Here is a 23,306-nt window from a genome sequence, read left to right on the forward strand (position 1 = left end):
AAATAAAACAACTCAGATAAACCAAGTTCCACAGCCATGTAGCTTGGACCAGATTTAAGCTGGAGCATCTTCCCAAGATTATTATTCCAAACAACCACAAATGACTCACTACCATCGTGATAGAGAGGGGATCAGGTCTAGAAAGGAGATACCCTATTGCTTGAACAAAACTTTTCTGGTATAACATCTGGCTTGGAGAAAGGCTGGGAAAACCAATGAATAGTGTGGATATCTTTTACAAAGCATTTGTCCTGTTCTAAGGACTACACTATCCCAAATAGTCACTTACTATGTATAAAACAAATGCATAAATCCTACCATTTGAGCTCCACATCAAATGCACATCACCATTGCTATTTGATAAGGAAGGCTGTAAGTATTATTGATAATGGGTAAGGAAAGCTGTAGGCATGCATGGTGCTGACCAAGCTTCTCAAATCCCCCATATAATATCTTGGATTAAAAGCCCCTAGACAATGTAGAACAAATATATGTGGTTCTTTTCTGAGTTTCCATATGTGAGACAGAGCTATTCTAGAGCAAGTACCATACTTTTGTGTACACATTGTTGTTTAATGACCATTTGGGGGGATGGAAAAGGTAACTGAAACTAGCATCTGGAAAAGATGTCCCATGTTGGGTCCCCAGGGGTGATATCAATAGTATGGAGGGGGAAATCCGGGCTCAGTTTTTTTTCCTGTGGGAATTTAGTAAGAATATCATGACAACATTTCATTTTTGTGGCTTCCTGCTGTCTGAAGTTCACCAGAAGTCCATCTCTTTATTAACCTGACTAAGAGTCCAGCTCTGGGGAGAAAGTGCATAGCTTTCTTTCCTTTTTAAACAGCCACTATTCGTAGCAAAAAATGATCTGATATTAAAACATATACCAAACGATATATAATAGGTTAAGGAGCCAGATGCATTTGAGCCATAAAGGGAAGCACAATCCTAATTAGTCTTGCTTAATAAAAACCAGAGTCAGATATTAGGGTGAAAGATCAGAGAAGCAGAGCAGCAGCCACTAGAAACTTCTTACCTCTAAGAAATCTCTGACCAAATGGAGTGAGATCCTGTCTCTATGAATCTTCATACTGAATGGGGGCAGATCCTGTCTTTGAATCCTCTGACTAAATGGGGCCCTGAGATCCTGTCTCCACCTGCCTTATATTCCTGTCTCCACTTCCCTAGTGCTGGGATTAAAGGAGTGAGCCTCTCATGTGCTGGGATCAAAGGCTTGAGCCTTCCATGTGCTGGGATCAAAGGCAGGCACCACCACCAAGGCTTTTTTTCTTTTTTAGACTCATTCAATCTCCTGTAGCCCAGGGTGGCCTTGAACCCCTGGTCTTCCTGCTTCCTCCTCCTAAGAGCTGGGATTAAAGGTGTGTGCCACTACTGCCTGGCCTCTATGGTTAACTAGTGGCTAGCTCTGCCCTCTGATCTCCAGGCAAGCTTTATTTGTCAGAACACAAACAAAATATCACACAACAATAAAGTTCCATCCAAATGGAGCGTTTTCAGGATTCAAGTCCTGTGCAACGTATTAATGACATATATTTTCTGAGACCCAGCTGAATATGTTTTTTTTTTTTAAATTATAAACTAGCTGTCATGGCAGCACACCCCTGGAGGAGTGCTGTCCTGAGTTACACTCCAGGGACTTTGGGATAACAGCAGTGGTGGGTCCCTCTGTCAACTGCAGAAGCATTCATCTCAGAATGATTATTTCTAAGCCCCATAAAAACAAGCCACCAAGAGAGAAGTCCATCTGCCAAGCCCTAAGAATCCATTGCAGGAAAAGAGAGAGAGAGTGGAAAGGGCAGGGAAAGCGTGCACTCGTTCCTCAGGAGATGTCCTAGGGATGTTACAACAGGCTTGGGTTCTCAGCGGATTGGAAATCCAAGTGTGCTTTAAAAACCCCAGGCATCCAGGAAGGAAGTAGCCCACAATAGCTCTCAGATCATTAGTGACGCAGCCACAGTGAATGCTCAGGCAAATTAGCTGCACCTTCAGTTTAACGCATTCCTGGAAGCTACCGTGAGAAGCACTCTTAGGAGTGTTCTTTAACGGCGTGTTATACAAAGACAATTCTCGCTACAGTCCTTTTGACGACATGGTTATCTGAGGCAGAGGGCGGAGACTATCTTCGGAGCCCCTCACATCTGACATCCTCATGTATTCTGCATGCAATGAATAGGTTTGTAGCAAATCGATCCTCAATTGGCCTAGGAGGAATGATACAAGTGGAGACGATTATTCCAGAGAACAGAAGGTGGGGAAATGTTTGTTATTCTACCAAAGTGAATTACGAGAGAATGACTTTTGAAAACAATTTCTCCAGCTCCTTATGAAAGTATGTGTGTGATTGTGTGCAAAGCCAAGGGCTAGTGTGAGTGATAAGAATGGGCTTCCCCAAGGGGAAGGCAGAATGGGAGTAAGGAAGAAATAAGGCACATCCGCCCTCTCCCTGAGATGCTGATACCAAAGAAGAAATTGAGGTTGTAAGGGGCAAAACCCAGCGCCTGCAGGGTAGGAGGCTTAATAAAGGCGATTGAGATAAAGGAAAACTCTTGGAATAGATGGGGCTCCACTGACATTTATGAAGAATCCACTGACGATTAAGTACTTTCAGTTTGGTGGAAGGTTTCAGAGCAATTTTGGAAAAATAGAAGGAAGCTAAGGCAGGGCCATGAAGGCTGTGGACTATTTTGTTTAAAAAAAAATGGGATGACAGAGGGTGCCAGGGATTGGAGCTCCTTAAGACTATTGAATTCAAGCTTTACCACACGTGTGGGAATTGTGCAGTGCATCTGGTAGTCGCAGCTGACAGAATGATGCACGAGGAACCAGACCATGTAATAAAGGCCGGGAGACCACGCACTGCTTAGTCACTCTAAGTGAAAACATAGGACATGCTGAGGTTGGAACAGAATCACATTACCCACCACTCTTGGATAAAAGCAGTGTATTTGACAAGACAATGTGTGGTTTGGGGTGGCTGAGGTTATGAAGCCTAAGTAACAGTTTAACCATGTGAGAATGTGGACAGTCTGAGGAAAGAGAAAATACCCTATGACAGGTCAAAATGAACACTCAGCTTTTTTTTTTTTTTTTTTTTGCATGCATTGATAATGTATGTCTGACCTGAAAGTGCATCAATGGGAACCTGACATTGAGAGGAGGGTGGAGAAGAGAGCAAACAGCAGGACAGTTGGAGGGAGGGAGCTTCCTTTTCCTGTATGCAGAGGTCATGAATGCAGTTAGGAAATGGTTGCATTACCAAAGAAGAAATGGCAACATAGATACCTTTCTACCATGTTTTTGAATGGATGTGTTCCTCCAAATTTCGTAACTGAAAACCCAGTCACCAAAGTGACAGTCTTGGGAAGCAGGGCTTTCAGGGGTGGGTGGGTGGAACTAAGTCTATTAATGAACCAGGGCTTCATTAAGCTGTCTTTCCCTCTTAGCTTTTCTAACCCTTTATCCATGTGAGAAGATAGCATGTCCCCTGACAGAGCAGACTGTGACCTACCTGAACACTGACTTGCCAGCCCCTTAGCCCATCTATTGGAAGAACAGTGAGGAATAAATTTCCATCAGTTACAAACTACCCAACTTCAGGTATTTTGTCATACATCAAAAAGCACTAAGACAATGCTAGAGTTGGATCTGCAACGTCCTCCACAATTCCTATGTGACAAAAGATTGGTCTCTAGCTTGGTGTTGTGGGAGAGGTGTACTCTTTAAAAGACAGAGTTTAGTGTGTGGTCTTCAGGTCACTAGGGGAGCACCCTTAAAAGGGATTGTATAATTCCAGATGCCTCTATCCTTTCCCGCTTCCCAAGACCATGATGTAAGGAGTTTTTGTCGGCTGTGTACTCTTCACTCTGATGTGTATCCTTTCCACAGGCCCAAATGCAGGGGGGCAAGTGACCATAGGCTGCAAAATTTGAAAGAGTGAGTCAAAACAGGTATTTTCCCTTAATAAATTGATTATTAGGTATTTATTAAGAGGACAGAAAGTTGGTTAACACAGCTATCCTTTGGATAACTCAGAGCCTCAGGTGCTATACAAACATTCTTTCTATGGTATTGTCTCATAGCACCACTTCCCTGGTCTCTCTGGCAAATCCCCACTCTTCCTGCATCATCTCAGTTATCACCTCTCCCTGTGATCATGAATCACTTCCAATAGAGAGCTAATCCCTGTTTGAAGCCTCTCAGTTGTGGCATAAAATCTACATGTGAACATTCTACAGGCACAACAAGTGAATGATCTCACACACTTAAGAACTTAAAATGATGCATGCTTTCTGTCCATCCGAGTTTCTTATGTATTAGCAGGGTAGCCTTCTTAAGGTTGCAAGAGACTGAAGTCAAGGCTCGAGCTGGGCTGTGTCCTTATTTGAGGTCAGGAATAATCCACTGTCTTGCCTCCCTGGGCTGCGAAGGTGAGGAAATTGTAGCTGGGCACAGTGGCCATGTCTGTGATCGCAGCATATATAGGAGACTGGGGCAGGAGATTCACAAAGCCAAGGCCAGCCTAAGAAGCATGACGGTTTCAAAAGCACAACACAAAACAAAATAAGTAGATATTCAATAGCTTTTCAGGTAAATTGTGATAGAAAATAAAAGCAACGAGTCAGTCAGCAAACAAAAAGAAAATGTGGATCTGCTCACGGAGGAAATATTGGCAAATAGATTGGGGGTGAGAGGTTATCTTAAATCGATTTTTAAGGCTTATTTATTTTATGTTATGTGTATGGACGTTTTTATCTGCATGTGTGAATGTGCACCAGTGAGTGAGTGCAATGCCCACAGAGGCTGAAAGAGGGCATCGGGTCCCCTCGAACACGCTAGACTTGTTCACAATGATCATTGTATTTTACACCACGACCCAGTGAAGGAACCAATTTGTTGGCATAACTTTAAAATCAAAGAGAAGCAACATGAGATGCAGGAATGGACTTCCACATTCTCCGTGCTTCCAAAATTTGAGACACTTGCACGGAGCAGAGGCAGCTTTGAAAGGAAGCTATTTGAGAATAAAAGGCTCTGGGCCCCAGCATGCAGGCATCGGTACCAGACATGGCCAGCCAGAGAGACAGCCTTCTTGAAAATGTATCTTTGGTTCTGAAGACTTGCCTTAGGAAACAAAGTGGAGTTGGGCCCAAAGGCTGCCTCATATCACTGCTAGCAGTTTTAAACAGACGATGAAGACTGTTAGAGGCCCAGAAGATGCCCTCAGGGGTCCCAGAGAGGTTTACACTGACCAGATTCTCAGGCAGTCACAAAGAGAACCTTGACACCTTCATTTCTAACCTTGTCATCTGTGTAATGGGCACAGCTCACCGTTCAGACCCTAGGCCCTTCACGCCCTGTGATACTCCTGAAGAATCACATAAAAACCCAACCTTTTTACTGGAGTCATCAACAAGAGTAATGTAATTGATACAAACTGTGACACAAGCCGGAAGGAACATTTTGAGAATTTCCAAGATCCCTTGTATCGAGACACTGCACATTTTTTATTTCTAGACTTGTGTGATATCAGTTTTACAGCTGAGGCTGGTGGCATTTTACAGCTCCTTCACAGAAGTGGGCCTTAGTTTTGCTTCGCACGTGCACAGAGGGCCTCTTCAGTGGGACTCACTGACTGGTGCCGTGATCAGTTGAAAAGAAGCATCATTCTGAGGCTGAGTGTCTGCAGAAGCTGCCACCCAGTATCACTACAGTGCATTATCTGAGGAAGCTGCTGCCCGGTGCTCACAACAGCTGAGTATCTGCAGAAGCTCCTCCCCTTGCTTACAACAGCTGAGTATCTATAGAAGCTACTGCCCAGTGCTCATAATAGCTGAGAATCTGCAGAAGCTCCTCCCATTGCTCACAACAGCTGAGGATCTGTAGAAGCTGCCTCCCAGTGTCCACAATGGCTACAGTAAGCATTGTGTCACACCAAAAGCTCTAGGCTCTGGATCTAGGAGAAGACCTGGCCAGTGTCTCTTCAGTGATGATCTCTTCTGTTCTGATCTTCACATGGGAAATACTGGCTGAGGAGGAGAAGGAAGTTGATGGCAATGGCAATGTTGATGTCTCTGCCTCCAAAGCTGTACAGCCCATTTGCTAAGGGCCAGTGTCCCCCATTGCTCCAGAGATAAAGGGCAAAGTTCTAGGTTAAAACACCCAAGAGGATACAACAGCTCCCATTCTGTTTCATGCACCAGAATTCACGATTTCTACAAGTGAAGCTATCGTTGCCACTCACAGGCTGTGGAGTTAATTTAGAGCCTTTTTTTCTTGGTAGGAAAATCTCATAACGCCATGCTCAGGAGTGGTCATAGCCCCAGGGCCTAAACACTAAGCACTTCATTTCCCTTAGACTTGTCAAAGAATTCACATACAAAACAGCTGTACTGACTGTTCTGGGAAGCCTAAGATGCATGTTTCAACATTTGCAGCCAGAGTATTTATTTTTACTGTTTGTGGAAGGAAGAGAGTGAGGTCAGCTGGGTTGAAGGTTTTGGCCATCCAAGCTAAGCTGGGTTGGAATTACATGCCCTCGCATTTCCTTTTCCTCAACATCAGAGTCCTGTCCCTTCTGAGCTTAAGGCTGGGCTCTCAGTGTGGCCATCTGTGAGGGGCAAATCAGGTGACTAGGGACATGAGATCTGCTACCCAAATAATACTATGTATGATTCCGAAGGAATTTGTCATTCAGCCCTCTAATTTCCATGAAAGAATGTGGCCTATAGCTGTACTTAACAGCCACTTCCTGAGGACCCAGACCCTCCCAACAACAAACATGCCCAAATGGCCAGTCACTGACACTTGCTGAGTTGGGAGCTAGGTTCTAGCAGTAAGGGACCCCTGAATGTATACTGCCTCCCAGAGCTTCTGAGAATCAAATAGTCAAGGAATGGGAGCTGGGCTTGCCTTCCTGGCATGCCTGGGGCTGGATGATACTTATTATCAGTGACAAAGCTGTCATTCTCCAACCAATTTCTAGGTATATTTCTCAATTGGTTCAGAATATACCAGTAGAGAGAAAATGGGTGGTCCATACTCCAAAGCCTCTCTCACGGATGCAGAGCATCATGTTTGGAACCCAAGGCTGTGATGCAAGTCGTTGACTGTGTCACCTTGAGCACTTCTGGGCAATGCTCTGAACCTCCCTGCTGCCTCATTTGTGGAAGAGAGTTAATGATACTAGCTCGACAGGCAGGCTTGTGTGGAGCAGCTCATATAGGACAGCACTATCCAAATGCCTGTAATGAATGAACTCTACACTTCTCGATCTCCCCAGGGGGAAAAGTAAATGCTTTGTAAATACCAGAAGAATTAGTTACTGATGAAAGCTTTTTTTTTTTCTTCTTTGCTCTTTAATTTCTTTTTCTCCCATTCCTTCCTGTCTCCTTTCTCATCTTGGTTTTTCACTGGAGTTTTCTCTGCCAGCATTTTCACAGGCACAAAGCTGTAAGAGGGTTTTGAGTGCTTTTTGACTTAATTGAAAGAGTACTTTCCGTAGGAGACTTTTTAGCCCTAAAGAAACTAAAAATACCAAAATCTTGGAGAATAAAATGAGAGCTGAGAGAAAGGAAATGTACAGGGGATTCTGAGCTGAAGTGAAATGCTAAACAGAGGGGAACCTTAGGAGAGAACCCTGTGAGATAAGCACCTGGTACCAGGAAAGAAGCCGTTATAGTGTTGGATACCTATTGTTCTATCTGTATGGAGATGGGAATGGGGGACATAAGACACACACCAGGCCTTTGCACTTGGTAACTGCTGTCAATATTTCCCATCTTTTTCTTAGCATTAACATTTACTCATATCCAATGAAATCTGTAGTGTTAAAAGCATTTTGTTGTATTAAACATAATGAAACATACCCACTTAAAAAATAGTCCAAAATGTATACAGTGCATTATTCAGCTAAGTCCACTATATCCTGACACCTGGGTCATATAGACTGGGCATAGTGACTTACTCTCTTGGAGTGTTAGTGCCCCACATGCTTCAATTATTGCTACTACAAACAGTAATGGTAAACTCAGATACACTGAGAAATTATTAAATATCACATGACCCTGATGTCTTTGATCAGACAGCTATATATGACAGATATTGTAAGTGGGGGTGGCTAAGAATCAAGGTTTCTTTCTTCTTTTTATAAGTTAGCTTTTTTATTTTCATGTATTGATTGTTTGAAATGAAAGTCTTCATTGTGTCATTTCCATACATGCCTCTAATGTATTTTGATCCTATTCACCCCCCTTCTGTTATACTTTCTTATCCCCTGCCACACGCATACCATTTATCTTTCCATATTCTAAATAATTCCTCCTTCATGGTCTTTTGTCCTCCACAAATTGTGCATATGAGGGATAACTTTGTATTTGCCATTGTGAGACAGCATATTTCATTTAACGTATGATCCACCCATTTCCTGTATGCAAAATTTCATTTTCCTTCATGGCTGAATAGTACTGTGTATATGCCACATATTCTTCACTCATTTGTCTGTGGGTGGACGCCTAGGTTGATGCCATAGCCTGGATATTGGAAATAGTGCCATTACAAATATGAATGTACAGGAATGTCTGTTGTTGACTTCAAATCTTTCAGGTACACATACAGAAGTGGTACTTCTGAATCAGATAGCGGTTCTGTTTTCTGGTTTTTGAGATAGTTCCACAATGGCTTCCATAGTGGATGGGATTATTACCACAAGTAGTGTTTATGGGTTCCTTTATGAGTATCATCTCTAGCATCTATTGCTCTTTGTTTTCTTGATGTTAGCATCCTAGCAAGGGTAGATGGAATTTCAGTGTCATTTGATCTGCATCCTTCCTCAAAGACTAAAATTTTTTTTTCATGTATCTTGGTCACTGACTTTTTCATTTGAAAAATGTTTGTTCAGATAATTTGGTCACTTATTAACTGGATGATCTACTCTTTTGATTTTAATTTTTAAAGTTCTTTATATATTCTGAATATTAATCCCCTATGGGATGAACTAGTAATAAAAAAAAATTCTTCCATTCTATAAGCTGTCTTTTCGCTTTTTGGTTCTTTCTTTTGCTGTGCAGAAGCTTTTCCATGAGCTTCAATCCTAGTTTTCAATTCTTTTTTTTTGTTGTTGTTGTTTTTTTTTTTTTCGAGACAGGGTTTCTCTGTGTGGCTTTGCGCCTTTCCTGGAACTCGCTTTGTAGTCCCGGCTGTCCTCGAACTCACAGAGATCCACCTGCCTCTGCCTCCTGAGTGTTGGGATTAAAGGTGTGCGCCACCACCGCCGCCGCCACCAAAACCACCGCCTGGCTAGTTTTCAATTCTTGCTCTCATTTCCTGAGCCTTTCCCAGAGGTGTGGAAACTGAGAAGTTGAAGTACAAGTGTCAACAGTGGAGAAGTCCTTCTTATCGCCTCACGTGGTTCTGGTCTCTTCCAAAACACACACTGAGTCCGTCGTGGGCTCATGATCCTCACAGCCTTACTAAACTTACTTATCTTCCCAAAGCCCTATAGCCCAAAGTCATCTTATCATAGGTTAGGGTTGCAGGATGAACTCTAGAGAACTGTAGAAAGATACCTGTGCATAGTACATGGATTATCTTGTTCAGTTTCAGAACAACCCTATGAAGTAAGATAATTGAATTCTCTTTGGAGTAAAGGAACCAAGTTAAGTCATTTGTCTTAGGTACTCAGTAAACTAGAAAGCTGCATAAGGAGTCCAGGAACTGATTCTGGAGTCTCTCAGCCTTTACACTGAACTCACCGTCTCACTGGATGATACAAAAGAAAGCATTGCAGAGAAATGATCTACATGGTTTACTGCTTCTGTTTGATCATGCTAGTGAGTAATTTTAAAACAAAATTGGCCGGGCGGTGGTGGCTCATGCCTTTAATCCCAGCACTCGGGAGGCAGAGCCAGGCGCATCTCTGTGAGTTCGAGGCCAGCCTGGGCTACCAAGTGAGTTCCAGGAAAGGCACAAAGCTACACAGAGAAACCCTGTCTCAAAAAACCAAAAAACAAACAAACAAACAAACAAAATTGGCCAAAGACTACCAAAGAAGACAGAGTGATAAAAACAAAGTTAAAGATTAAAAGGTGAAGAAATATTCTCATGAAGGTGAATGGAAAGAAAATGTGAGTTTGAAAAGGAACGAAGAAGATTAGATCTGAATATTTACGTGCCCTGTTATTCGTGTGCCAGGGACTAAAGTAGGATGTGTAAGAATGAAGAGAGTCAGTGGAAAGGAGAATGAACACATTGCTATAAATGATGTCACTCATATTCCTAAAATCTCATGCACACACATATAACTCAAAGATGGGAAATGTTTCACTCAAATAGTAAGTGGGGAACAGACAGAATAATGGAGTCTACTCGGCATTCTTTGGTTGATAACGGTACAAATGAAAAATATTCTTGGCAGAACGGTTGCTTGCTGTGGCTGTGTGGTACTCTGTTGAAGACTTTCCACTCAGATGTTAGGTGGGAACCTCAGCAGTTGCCTCCCACACCTTTTAGCGGTGAAGAGCTGCCTCTGCTTCAGCCAAGCAAATGTACCTGCTGTATCTGCTCTCCCCCCACCCCGGCCCTCTGTGTTAGGCTGGCCACTGGCCACCTCACCATCCTCTGTGCTCATAGAACCTACCTTTTAATACCCAAGGCACTCTTACCAAGATCTTAGTTTTTCGAGATGAGCACCACACTACTCCTTGGGTATTCTTCCAAGACTCTGCATGAGTAAATGTGCCCGCCTTTGAGTCTCACTGAGCATAGCTATTTAAACCCCAACAAAACATACTGGTCCCCAAGTGAAGACAGTGTTTCCTTCAGCGGATGCTACCTGAGTGCCTCTTTTGTGCCAGCTACAGAGGTATAGATGATGCTGTGGGGCAGCATCATGAAGAAGTCAGAGATGGAGCTGATTTCCTGAGACTTATACACTGGTGGGAAGCAGATGATCAGAGATTAAAACAAACCGCCTAGATAACACTGGGCTATACATAAAATGAATGGGACATTTGATAACAACGAACGGGACATGGGCCTGGGATTCATTGAGATGGAATTTGGGATAAATTCTCAGAGATGAGAATAAGTGAAATGTACAATAGGAGGTAGAAATGGTTCTGGGAGGGACATCTGGGTGGGGAATTTAGGAGAGATGCAGTGGTGCTAGACACAGTAGGGGGAGGTCCAGAAGCCTGGCAGGAGGGAGAGTAAGAGAAAAGGGGTCTGGAATGGCAAGCAGAGCTCAAATCATACAGATATCCAGATTTAGGCCAGCTGGGGTTTGGACTTCGTTTTAATAGCAATGGAAAGCCATTGGTGGATTTGAAGGGGCAATGTGGAACTTAATTTACATTTTAAGGTTCTCAGTCTAGCTGCCCTGTGTGTCATGGATGGGAGTAAGACGGAAGGGAAGCAAGACTTGGTGCTAGACCTACGGTAATTAGACTTGGTAATCAGACCTACAAGGAATGTACAGAATAGCCAGAGAAAGAAAATGTGGGTTCCTCGCACTTTCAGTAACATCAGAGAGCCTGGATTACTCTGTCCTTAGCCTCATTGTGACTCAGTTTTCTCATTTCATTGATAATATTTAGAGCACCCATCTAGAATGGACTGTTAAGTTTTGTATATAACAAGTCTGGCACGTAAAGATCAATCACTTTGTAAAATAACAGCTCTTTTTAACTGTCATTGTAACCTTTAGGGGTCTGTAAAGAGTTCCTGGTCATGAGTTGAAGTTAGAACAAGGTACTCATGGAAAGGAGCAACTTCAAGTCATGTTTTGGCTTTTAATCTGTCAACCAATGCCTTTGAAACAACAGCTACTCACAGATATCAATTGCACTCCACAATATTTCACACGGTATTGTGTTTTGATTTCCCAACAGTCTTGTAATGCCATTGTATTGCCATTGTGTTAACACCTTCAACTCTGGTTTGAGAAAAATATGGTCCACCTAGAGGTATGGTAACTCGTTCAAGGTCACAAAGTGAGTGACAGAGCCAGAATTCAATCTATCTCTGTTGAAATAAATCCCCAAACTCTCTCCACCTTAGTGCCTCATAGGCAACACAATGCCTGTATCCCAAGCTCATCTCAGATTCCTGGGATTCCAAAGCCTCTCTATCTCAGCACAAAGTATAGCACACATGGGAGGTCCCCAGGGCACATGGGGAAGAAAGAAATCTGCCCATTCTTTGCTTTACAAAGAAGGACAAAACAGACCTCTTCCATCTGGCATTCTGTAAAGCCCAGCTTTGCCAGGTAAAGTCTGGAAATGAGTTTGCACCCACTGCTGAGTACCAAATGTTAGATAGCTAATTAACCACAGAGATCTGGGAAGGAACCCATTAAAGAGACCAAATACAGCATGAAGGGAAAGTAAATGGTACTATTGCTTCTTATTACTGTAATCTCCATTAATATTAATATTAATGCTATTATTTAATTTTATTATTACTCTGATATATCATTATTATTGCTGTCTCCTACCATTTCCCATATAAATCTATCACCCAATGTTTTAGAGGTTTAATATTGTGATAGTTATGTAATTAAACAAATAGAAATAATAGTTGCAGAATTGCAGAGTTACATAATCATTGCTCTGCAATGGAAACCATAAATAAAACTTACATGCCTCACTAACAGTTACATTAAAAACAATAGAAACATTGAAGGCTAAAGTTGAAGAATTATTTAATGGTTACTTAATTAAATAATAAATTATAGCAGAACTACAGAGACATTCAGATCTAAAGCAGTCTGCAGAATGGGGGGGGGCACACCATTAAGCAGGATGGGCCCTGACAAGAGGGGCCCTAACAATTTTCTGCCTCCTATTCTGGATCCATGTATGTGAATTTTATCATCCTTGAAATGCAAAGCAATTTGTCTATGGCTATAAATCACTTGAATAATATAATACCCTAAAATGACCCGCATGTGACAAACACATCTCTGTGTTTCAAATGCTCTCGAAATGTCTTTAGTCCTGACTAAATACAAGAAACCGACTCCTCCATTGCCACACTGATTGAAGAACTAGTGGGTCTGCTTGAGAAGAAATGCTCACGAGAGGCCAAATGTGATATCACTGTGAAAATTATTGAGACAATCACCATGCCTGGACGTTTCTTTGGTTGTGTTATCCCAGTATTAACATAGCTCAATATTTGGAAAGACCACAATATTTGGTATTAAATCAAATACCCAGATGACGGACTGACTTGCTAATATGATTTTTATCCCTGAGTTCTGCAGTCAGGCTGCCGGGATTTTATATAAAGGTGCATTTATTGAGATCTGGAGTGAAGGACACCATCCTCCACCTAAGGACATAAAACAGGCACCTGCTCTAAAGACTGAGCTCAGAAGGGGAAGCCAGAGTGATAGCAACACATTTTGCACTCTGAATCCACCTGTCTCCCCGGGTGTCAGCAGAAGCGAGCCCATTGTTGGAATGAATGGCTCGATGGGATGTTCCTGGGATGCCAGCAGCATGCAGGATGAATAAGCACATGGCATTGCTCAGCAGTGACAATGGGGAGGCAGAAGGCTCCTGTCCAGAGCCAGCAGGGAACAGAGCTGTAGTCTGCCAGTCTCTCTGAAATTCACATTGGAAGGAAGCTCTCAGTTCTCCAGCAGGCCTGTTCTGCGAGCAGCCAGGTTGGCCCATTATCATAATGGGGTCACCTGGGAGGCTAGGACTAGACAGGGGAGCAGTCTATTGGGGAGAACTAATTGACTCCTGTCTCCTTATTTGGCTCAGCTTGACAGGCAAACCTAATGATTGGAAAAGTATGGCCTCAGAAGAGGCCCACACCAAGGAAGGGCCAGGAGGCCATGGCACCTGCTGGGCCTGAGGGAGGTGGAGCAGACTGCCCAGTGTCAGCCCCATAAGCTCAGGTCACCGTTTTCCAACATGCAGCTCCAACAGGCCCCTAGCCTACGGGGAGACTGTGCTGCCATCTGCCTGTGTCCTACACCGATACAGTGATGAAGGACACTTAGAATTCACATCTCTCAGCATCATTTTGTCCTCATTTCCCAAGAGCTCACCTTTAAGTCCCACGAGCAAGTCCTTTGTATGCTTCCCAAAAGGAAATTGAAAGGAGGGTCCTAATGTGGGAAAGCTGGAGATGAGCATGGTCCTGGGATATGGAGGAACTTTTCCAAGAGCTGAGAATCTAGGTAAAGAGCAGCAGGCTCCTTGGCTAACTCTGACAGGCTGCAGGATGCTGTGGTGCTGTGAACTCCCTGGGTATTCTTAAACAAACAAACCTGATAGAATAGCTCTGGCTATTTGTACCAACATACCATAGGCTGGGCAGCTTTAAAAAAAATCACAAATATATTTCCTACTGTTAAGGAGGTTGAAACTCGGAGTCGGAGTCTCTATGTGGTCAGAAGGTGTTCCCTTTTCTATTCCCAAAACAGAGCAGAGTGGCTCATGCCTATAGACCCAGTGTCCCAAACACAGAGGCAGAAGAACAGCCATTAAAAAAAAAAGACCACTAACTCATTCCATCAGGAAGACCCCACTCTCACTATTATAGTTAACCATAATTACTCCCCCTAAAGACCCTGTTTCTAAATCACATCATATTAAGGATCAGGGCTGCAGCGTAAGATGGAGAAATATAAACAATCAGCCCCGAAATGCCTTGCTTGGAACTCCTGCTTCCTCTCTTTGTCGGGTGTGAGTTCTGGGTGACTTCGTTCTCACTGTCCATTACCTGGTCTGCAGGATGAGCATCATGCCTCCTGCATCAAGGGCCAGAGAGCGTGGGAAAGACTTGACTTACACTGGGCTCCACTATCTGTTCCCCAACTTTCTTTCTGTTCCTTTTCAAGGGATCTTGATTGTTGGGTTTGGGTTTTTTTTTTGGGGGGGGGGGTGTTTTTGTTTTTTGTCACGTGGTCTGTTCCTTGCCCCATTACATGCAGAAAATTCCTTTTGAGATTCCTTTCATGCTGAATTTTCACTTAATTTTTTTTTTCAATCAAAAATCATCAGAGGGGCGCTGGAGAGATGGCTCAGTGGTTAAGAACACTGGCTGTTCTTCCAGAGGCCCTGAGTTCAATTCCCAGCAACCACAAGGCGGCTCACAACCATCTGTAATAAGATCTGGTGCCCTCTTCAGGCCTGCAGGGATACATGCAGACATTACATGGTATACATAATAAATAAATAAATCTTTAAAAAAAAATCATCAGAGAAACCCACCCTTCAGGAGGTAGGAGGGCTCTTCTGGGACTTCAGGAGGAAGGAGGTCACTGAGCTGGGAGGTGCATGGTCACCTGTCAATCGCAGGGCAGAGTGCTCTTCCAGTGCTCTGATCGCTGGAGCAGGTTTCCTTAGCTTCTCAACTCTCTGTGACCCCTTTGCAGGATCTTCTCTGAACAGCCCCCAAGCTTTGTGCCACAGGAGCAGATGCTGCCAGCCTATTCCCACAGATGGAATCCCCTGGCCATTCCCAGGCCCACACGCCACAGCTATCTCTAGCCGGGATGCCAACACCGGTGCGTGGAAACCACATCCCTGAATAACGTCTTTGTACTGAGCGGAGGAATCAGAACGGAACAGATGTTTTAAGGACTCTATAAATCCGTGAAGATGAAAAACCACCCACCCAGCAATTTTTAACAATGCGCCATGCTGATGAACCAGCATATCGGAAATACCAAAATAAATACGAAATCCCACTGAAGCCTCAGAATAAATCTTAGGTTTCTTTTTTTTTCCTCCCCTTTCCTCTTTCTCCCTTTTAACATATACTAGACATCATTTTTAATACTCGTTGACGATCCACAGCTAGGAGCAGAAAGCCTGTAAAAACATGGCTGCTTCCCTCTGAAGTGACCGGGCGATCAGCCTCATGTGTGTGAATAATCCCCCAATTGCTTCCTAAGAACCTCACCCCACTCTCCCAGCACTTTCTCCCTCTCCCAGCACATCGACTGTCGTCATGTTGCCGCTCATAACTCCTTGCTGAATTCCAATGAGGTTTTCTAATTAGCCTAATTAATTTTCTGCCCAACTTAATAAGACTGTCTCTGGTTCAGAAATAATTGGACTTCCCAAACACCATTTCCCCTCCTCCATTTCTCAGTCGTGAATTGTGATCCAGCCTCCTTTAATAATTCAAAATTAGCTTCTGTTTTTCAGATGATGGGTTCATGTTTGGAGAGTTATTTAGTTTTTTTCATTAACACCCTCACATCTCCCCGCTCCCTCTTCTGAAGAATACCTTTAAAAGCAATAATATAAAAGGGAGACTTGGATTCCTTCCTGCAGGGAGAAATCCATTTGGAACAGAGGTTTCAGTGGGGTTTTGCTTCTTATCTTATTAGTTTTCATGAAGGGAAATAATTGACCTGGATGAAGCACACTCTTTCCCACAAAGTTTGGAAGCAGCTGTAAAAAAAAAAAAAAGAGCCCTACCAGGCCAAGGCCTGCTTTCAAAGGAGAGGTTTCCAACATTCTCAGGCAATTGACCTCCTAAGGGGAGAAGAGCCTTCTTGTAACCACTTACAAATTTGTCTTGTGTGTTGGTGAATGTGTTACTATGGAAAAATAGAGTTGTTACGATAGTGTGTGTTCTCCAAAAGCAAAGCTAAACAATGAGCTGGAAATAAAGTGAAAGGCAGGGAGCAGAGGAACCGGAGAGATGAAGGAGAAGCAGGTAAGCCAATGAAAAGGTCACTGCCCCAAAGCGTGTTGGAATAAGATTTGCAAAACTGTGTAAACTGCATATTGTCTTGTGTTTGCACTCAGGTTCTGGAATGCCGGGCAATCTCAGCCTCTACAGTACTGCTTTTGCAGCCCTAGGAATATTTTGCTTGGAAGCATGAAGATGGAATTATTTTCTCATTCCCTAGAAAGCCTCAGGCAATTTTTGGAGGACTCATAAATATGACAAAGAAGACTGTTCAGAGACAGAGAGCACCAGAAGCCTACGGACTTCACAGTCTTTGCGGACAGCACAGCTGGGAGCCTTCTCCTTATGGCCACCAGGCTTTAAGTGAATTTTGAAGATGGGAGGGCTTCGCAAGACTTCATTTCAAACAATCACAATAAAGGCGAATCCTTGTTCTTCCCTTTTGATTATCCTAGAACAAACATCTGCAAACAAAATGGCAGCAGAAATCAAACTGGATCATTACTCAGAGAAAACAAGCCATGAACTTGTCTTCTGAGCGTCCCAAGCTTCCATTAAGACTCCCTTAGATATGCAGACGCATTAAGAAAACATGAGTCAGAAAGCTCGGTGTGCACCAAACTGGTAGGTTCAGACATAATAACCTTCTACTCAGAAACAGGGTGCTTTCTCCCAAACCTCTTTGTCTGTGGACTCCCCTTCCTCTTCGCATCCCACCTTTTGTCCTTGTATGGGGATGTTTCAGAGACAGCATTTGGTAGTGGGGATGAAGCCCGATCAAATTTATTTTTCAAATATAAATAACATTTAATTTGCCACAAATGTCTCGAGATGAAGCCTGTCTACCTTACTAGCTAACAAACTTGGAGTTAGTAATGGTTAGTGGGAAGAGAAGTTGGGTGATAGGATCAAAGTAGAAAATGAATAGTAACATTTGTGGCCATCTATTTGAATGAAGTTTATACTCAGCAATCAACTAGGACAATGTGGAGTGGAATTTAGAAGTCCACACTGGACTTAAAAAATCTCAGACTTCCCCTTTTATTGCTTGAGTAACACAACTTGATCTCACCAGGATGCTACAGGGCCCACTGGCCATCTGGGGTTTCCTTGAAGCATGGCTCATTTAACAAAATGGATTTTTCAGTGAAGATCTGATCAAAACTGGAAGCTAGTAAAGTAGTGACTAAACTTTAAGTCCTTTGCCCACTTTCTAGCCCTAGATTGGAGTCAATGTTTTCTAACCCAATCATTCCTCTGGTTAGGTTCTCTTGTACTATAATTTTATGACTCTGGTCCTGATGTAGAAATGCCTTGGGGATGATATCCTGTTGAAACAAAACCAAGTCATTTAAAAAAAAAAAAAAAAAAAAGCATGCACAGTTTCAATGTTTCAATCATCAACTGAGGACCAAACTCCAAGTCACCACAGCAGAAGTGCCTCTACCTGCCCCCAAGTTGAGGCAGATGCCTTCTGATTCTCACCAGTTGGCAGTGAACACAGATCTCAGGCCACCCTGTGTTTGGGCTCCGAAACAGGAGGAGGTGAGCATCTTCTCCACTCCAATTTGCCTTGATGTTGTGCTTTCAAGGTCAGAACTAATGTATCAATCCTGATTACATGAGATGTGACAGGCAAAAATCCTCGGGAAAGATAATGACTCCACGACACACCATTGAGGGGTCGTTTTCATAGAGCTCACAAAACCAGCCCCCCAAACGTAGCAACGTAATACCAGGAACTTTTCACAAAGGTGTTGGGCAAATGCAAAGGTGGGTGGTAGAGATCAGAGTTAAACAAACACAGGGCTAGGACAGGGTGGGGGGGGGGGAAGAAGTGTGTCCAGAACCACGAGTGAGGCCTCTGGGCATGAGCTAGAACTACCTTGTTGGGACTTCAAGAGGAAATTCCAAATATAAAGGCTATGCAGCAATTTCTAGAGATGCCACTCCATCTCTTGCAGGAGAAAATGGTAGCAATGGACTGACCTGGGACTAGCTTGCTCAAAGACAGCCCGCTCCCTCTGAAGGTATCTGTCATTCAGGGATACACCAGGGCATATGCTGCCTGGCTGGAAGCTCCATCACTAGTCAAGGTTTGATGGATAATAAAATAGCTGGGTCACCTTTTAAAATCCAGCCAAGTTTGTTTCCATGATCCCCCACAGCAAGCAAAGAAGCATTTCCTTACAATGTCCAGGAGGTTGCTGGCCATGACCTCCACATAGTGCTTCCGTGTTTTTGTGTTGTCCTCAGGTAAAGCAGGTCAGGGGAGGAAGTAACTATGCATGTTTCTCTCGAACACCTGGTCTTCCATCTTCTTCCTGAGATCAGGTAATCTCAGTGTGTAGAAACTCCATAACGTAAAAAAAACTCCTAGTTTCTGCCCAGGCTTCTTCCTGCTCCTCCCTCATTGCTCCTGGTAAGCTTTTATCAAAAAGCACAAGCAGGGCCTAGGAAATGGCTCAGTGGATAAAAGCGTTTGCCTTACAATCACAACAACCCGAATTCAAATCCTTAACGCCCAGGTGAAAAGTCAGCCATGACTGTGTGTCCTTGCAACCCAGCACCTGGGGGTTGAGATTGCTGAGCAGCCAGCAGCAAGCTTCTAGATCAGGAAGAGACCCTGTCTCTGGGCTGTAAGACAGAGAGTGACTGGGGAAGACACCTGACATCCTGCTCTCTGTGTGTCCCCATGCATGTGCACTCTCACGCATGCACCACACACACACATACCACACATGACCCCACACACAGAGAGAAAGCATGAGCAGACAGTGACCACTAACATTTTAACCTCACCTCCACCCCCACCATTACAGCCATGCCTTTTCACAAATGACGGTGACAGTGTGGATAGTTATGATAACAATCAAAACTATAGCCCTGACCCCTGTTAGGCTGAGATCTTGTGCTGAAAATGGGCTGCTCTTACTTTCTGCCCAGGTATCAGTGTTACTATTTCTTGGGAGGAGAGAGACTGATCTCTATTTATCATAAGAAAGGAAAGAATGTCTGGATAAGCGTGTCATAGCCAAGTCTGCATCCCCACTCCTCACACAAAGCTTGAACTCAGACAAGAGTCCTCGCTCTGCCAAGATGCTGAGGACTTTGTATAATTCCTCAGAGTGAAGAGGCAGCTGGATTAAGGACAGAGTCTAACTCACATGCAGGCACACATAATTTTCACTCTGTAATCATTTTGAGTGAATGGCATCATCCAGGAGAACCATGTTCAAAAGTGTCTTTCCACATGAAAGTTCAAACTCTGTGAGCATAATAAAGCATGCTAGAAAAGTTACCAGTTGTCTTGGCAAATCAAAACACAGGGGCCCCAGTTAAGCTCAAATTTTAGGTCCATGAATGTTCTAATATAACTATGATTCATATACTTATCCTAACATCATTTGCTATTTGCCAGATGTTGGAACTTAGATAGATAGTCTATACCAGTTTTGTTTTGTTTTCTTCCTGGCAAGCCTCAGGGCAGTCCATCTGTGTCTTAGTGGCCTGACTTCCCGACTTCACTTTGCTGGGACAAACAGCAAATACTGTCAAGGAACCTGTAATGGCTCTCTCGTCTACTGTCCTCGTGGTCTCCACCTGAGGGAACTGGAGCTTCTCCTAAGCCAAGAGTAAAATTCTGGGGTCAATGCACATATCTAAAGCTAAAACATCCGGTCTTGTATACTTGAGTCATTTTTAATCAATTTTATTGAGATAAATTTATGATAGTTAATGTAAGAAATAGGTGGTATGGCCCAAGGGGATTTGAGGAGTGTGTATGTCTGCATGGGCACCATCCCACTCAGGAAAGAGAGCGTTCTTGTTGCTTCCAAGAGCTAATCTGTTGCCTTTGCTACCAACCCCCATGGCCAGCCCAACCTCTTTCTGTGTTCTGACCCTACAGACCTGTTCTGGCTCTCCTAGAATTTCATGTCAATTGACTCCAGGTCTGCACTCAGTACTTCTCTGTCTTCAAGTTCCTTTGCACATGAGGATTTGAAGCCCATCCATGCTGTTGTACACGCCAAGAGTTCATCCCTTTTAATTGCTCAGTTGTATTCCATTGTTCTGATTTTTACCCGCTTATCTCTTGGTGGGTAATTGATTGTTTCCAAATGTGGACAACGCAAATAAAACTGCTGCCAACACTTGTGTGAAAGTGTTTCTGTAGACATATGGCTTTTGTCTGTCTTAGAGAAATAGGAGGGAATATCAAGGAGGCAGAATTGTATATTTAAGTTTATGAAAAAAATTACACATGGTTTGCAAAGTGCCTCCAGTGTTTTACATTTCTAACATCGGTGCATGAGATTTCTAGTAGATCCATGTGCTTGCCAACACTTGCTTGTTGCTAGAGTTTTCCTGCCTGGCCCACAGTCAGGACAAATCTTTCTCACCTGCCAGTCCCACAGCCGCTCAAACCCGACCAAGTAAACACAGAGACTTATATTGCTTACAAACTGTATGGCCGTGGCAGGCTTCTTGCTAACTGTTCTTACAGCTTAAATTATTCCATTTCCATTAATCTATACCTTGCCACATGACTCGTGGCTTACCGGCATCTTTACATGCTGTTTCTCATCGTGGCGGCTGGCAGTGTCTCTCTCACACAGCCTTCCACTTCCCAGTTTTTTCTCCTTCTTGTCCCGCCTATACTTCCTGCCTGGCCACTGACCAATCAGTGATTTATTTATTGACCAATCAGCAACACATTTGACATACAGACCATCCCACAGCACTTCCCCTTTTCTTAAAATTTTCCTAAAATTTTCTTTGTTTCCCCAGAAGATACAGCGCCCCCCTCCAGCAGGAAGTAGTAAGAGAAGCTACGCCCAAATTCCCAAATATACCAAGCTGACTTTGGAGATGTGTAAAGGTTAAAACCTTCCTTTTTAAGAAAAGAAAAGGGGAAGTGCTGTGGGATGGTCTGTATGTCAAATGTGTGCTGATTGGTCAATAAATAAATCACTGATTGGTCAGTGGCCAGGCAGGAAGTATAGGCGGGACAAGGAAGAGAAAAAACTGGGAAGTGGAAGGCTGTGTGGGAGAGACACTGCCAGCCGCCATGATGAGAAACAGCATGTGAAGATGCCGGTAAGCCACGAGCCATGTGGCAAAGTATAGATTAATGGAAATGGATTAATTTAAGCTGTAAGAACAGTTAGCAAGAAGCCTGCCACGGCCATACAGTTTGTAAGCAATATAAGTCTCTGTGTTTACTTGGTCGGGTCTGACGGCTGTGGGACTGGCGGGTGTCAGAGATTTATCCTGACTGTGGGCCAGGCAGGAAAACTCAAGCTACACTTGCTTGTGGTCAGTCTTGTCAATTTTAGTCATTATCATAGCCACAAATAAATCACACTAAGAAAGAACAATAGGTAACACCTAAATAAGAGTAAGCAGTGGGAGAGATGCTTCTCTGGAAGACCATTTAAAACACGGTACTTAACAGTGATGGGAAGATAGGGAAGCTGTGAGAGTGTGGTGAATGGGGAAGTGGTCCAGACAGTGGGTATCTTGAAATAAAAGGAAGACAACTAAATGCTGTCCCCTTGGGGCTGGCAGCAGGACTTTGTAGCTAAATTTGCCCAGTCAGGCACACCAAATTCTGCAGCCCTTAGAAGCTTAGGGTCAGCTCCTGAGGAATGGTCAGTCACTCACTGATGGGTACATGGTAGTGACCCAAGGGAAGACATGTATTCAACATGTCCCCAGGCTCCAGTGATGAGGGGAATGTGTTCGTTAGATGTCAGTGCTGTCATTCAAAGGCATGGGCTTTCCTGGATGGAAAATCAGGAAAACTGAAAATTCCAGATGAAGTCTGGAAATGGTATCAAGATAAAATAAGCTGGTCTCACATCAGCAGCAGGAGTGTGGGGATGACAGTTGTAGGAAGTTCCTGGTCTCTGGTTTGAGCAGATGGATTGATGGAGACACCAGGTAAAGAGAAAGGAAGATGGGGGAAAACAGTAATGGCAACCATGACATACAGAGCAGACGTGATAGATGATGAGCTTGTCACAGTAGCATTTTTCCTGACAGTAAAAAATTCACAGGTATGCAGCAATGAGCATTGGACTTAATGCTGTGCCTTAAGTGCCTCTGCTTGGACACTGAGGACAACTGAGGCACAGATCATGCTTTATCCTGCTTGAGCAAACCTGCAACATCAATGAGCCCAGTTGTCAGTACCAAGTGTCACAAATAAAAGTGAAAGATGTCTTTTAAAAAATAAACCTGGAAGGCTAGGAGCGGTGGTCCATGTCTATAATCCTAGTACTCTGGAGGCTGAGGCAAGAGGATGGCAGATTTGAGGCCAGCCTGGTTACACAGTCAGACTACATCTCAGGAAAGCAAACCCAAGATGGATGTTGGGAAAATACTTTCTGGATAAAGGGGAACACAGAAGTAACCGATGCTTTCCCTCTGCCACATGCCAAGTGCTGCCTGCTGGCTTATTACCTGGAATCACTGAGCTCTTAAATAAACAAAATAAGTCCCCCTGGTTGCTGGTTGGCCATTTCACCTGCTTTTCTCCACCAAACATTAATGGAAACACCACTCTACCAGGAATCCACTAACCATGGGAACTATGGATTGTTTGCACCATAGAG

General features: G+C 43.5%; 1 protein-coding gene and 1 long non-coding RNA gene across 6 annotated transcripts in view; one reads left to right on the forward strand and one right to left on the reverse strand.

Moving 5' to 3' along the window:
• The window catches only part of Ntm (neurotrimin), a 990,539-nt gene that overhangs the window by 572,398 nt on the left and 394,835 nt on the right, over window positions 1-23,306 (reverse strand). The window lies entirely within an intron of this gene.
• Window positions 989-18,513, forward strand: LOC128121181 (uncharacterized). Its single transcript, XR_008222103.1, has 2 exons — window positions 989-2,272; window positions 16,803-18,513. It is a non-coding gene; the product is annotated as an uncharacterized LOC128121181 (long non-coding RNA).

The sequence above is a fragment of the Peromyscus californicus genome, unplaced genomic scaffold (genome assembly GCF_007827085.1).
Source record: "Peromyscus californicus insignis strain IS unplaced genomic scaffold, ASM782708v3 Scaffold_11__1_contigs__length_118956290, whole genome shotgun sequence".
NCBI lineage: Eukaryota > Metazoa > Chordata > Mammalia > Rodentia > Cricetidae > Peromyscus > Peromyscus californicus.